The sequence below is a fragment of the Penaeus japonicus genome, unplaced genomic scaffold, assembly GCF_977035675.1.
Source record: "Penaeus japonicus unplaced genomic scaffold, GWHDUDI00000001_assembly GWHDUDI00000028, whole genome shotgun sequence".
NCBI lineage: Eukaryota > Metazoa > Arthropoda > Malacostraca > Decapoda > Penaeidae > Penaeus > Penaeus japonicus.
This window is the reverse complement of record NW_028234430.1, coordinates 25,217,209-25,219,119: the sequence shown is the minus strand read 5'-3', so window position 1 is coordinate 25,219,119 and position 1,911 is coordinate 25,217,209.

Below are 1,911 nucleotides of genomic sequence, written 5' to 3'. Positions count from 1 at the left end.
CACATAAATCATACAAATCAGAGAAGGCGCAACTCAAAATCACGCATCATAAACCAAAACAAATTACTACTGCTGGAAAAAAAAAGTTTTTTTTAACACTTCCCTTAACCATAGTTGAGAGGAGAAGATCTTCGAACTTATCTTAAGTCACAGCTAGTGTCTCGAACTACATTTTGGCGACTGAGCACTTTAAGGCGCACAAACTGAACGCATAGTTGACGAATTGCTAGACATTATGCACTGCGCATATCGAACGAGCGGCCAAGATCAGCTGGTGTCTAGGTAGCGGCACACCAAGCTGGTTCTTGTGTTAGCCCAGTTCTTACTTGCTTATCACACTTGCCTGACCTCCTCCCCCTGGTGCAGGCTAGGACAGGCTGTCCTTATTGAGTATCCAAGCCCATAGTACAGAAGAACACTTAGACCTTCTCAACATTCTCACTGCAATGGGTTATGGCATTGTTATGGTTGCTATATATAATAATAAACAACAACATGATAATGTCCTTATGATCTTACAATGACTTGGGAAATTGAAGTACGTGATTGATGAGTATGAAGGGACGCTTAATAGTTAGCACTTTCATTGCAATGGGTTGTGCTATTGCTATGGTTGTTGTGAGAAATAATAAGAAACGAGATTTTACAATGACTTGAGAAATTAAAAGATCTCAAAATGTTGCCACCCTTTATTTCGCAATCATATATATTTGGTTGGAGCGCTTTACAGTATGATAATGTTCTTAATGTTTTCTAAAATCTATGTTGCAGGATATAGTCATTTCAGCGAAAATGAATAAGCAATGCAAAAAATTTACAAGACAGTGCTCTTCTAGTCTGCATGGTCGAGTGACGCAATATCCATTAAGAAAAGAAAAGAAAAAGACAATGACGACGTTCAGGGATTAATCAATTTCATATAGGAACCCAGGACACAAAAAAAAAAAAAAGGTAAAAAAAAAAAAAAAGGTAAAAAAACTAAGACTGATAACAATAAAAAAAGATGAATAGCCGAATTTACGAACAGTTCAGATCCATTATAGCTTGTTGTTGAGCAGTGCTAGCAGTCAAGGTCGCACGGGGATCGAGGGAGCGAGAACGGAGTCTGAAAACGCCCGTCTTGCTTGTACGTCATCTGGAAATGTTAGATGTAGTGCAGTCTGCTCTTGCTTCACTAGTTTTGATTCTTGTATCTCTCTCTCTCTTTTCACTCTATTTTTTTTATTTTTTTTATCTCTCTCTCTCTCCCTCTCTCCCTCCTACCCCATCTCTCACTCACACACACTCTCTCTCTCTCTCTCTCTCTCTCTCTCTCTCTCTCTCTCTCTCTCTCTCTCTCTCTCTCTCTCTCTCTCTCTCTCTCTCTCTCTCTCTCTCTCTCTCTCTCTCTCTCTCTCTCTCTCTCTCCCTACCAGCCGTCTGGTAGTGCAGAGGTTAGCGCGCCGTCCTCATATCCCCGTGGTCGGCAGATAGAGCTCCTTCTAAACTCGCCTGGCGGTCACTGCCGTGCCTGAGCATCACGGTGGGTTAGGACAGAGCTCATATCGAGTCAACACTCGTTGGCACATTCTCTCACGAGTCAGCACACGCCGACACAGGCGGGCTCGCCTCAGTGCATATAAGCCTTTCGAAGCATCTGCTCCGCAAATCTGGCTTATCCTTATCCTCTCCCTACCCCTCCCCCCTATATCTCTCTCCCTCCCTGCCTCCCTCTTCCTCTCTCTCATTCTCCTCCTCTCCCCCCCCTCCCCCCCTTCTCTCTCTGTCTGTCTCTCTCCCTCTCTTTCTCTCCCATTCCCACTCCCTACAATCTCTTCCTTCCTCTCCCTTTCCTTCTCTCACTCTCACTCTCTCCCCCTCTCGCCCTTCTCCTTCTCTCTCTCTTATTCAGATTCCCATTCCCACTCCCAT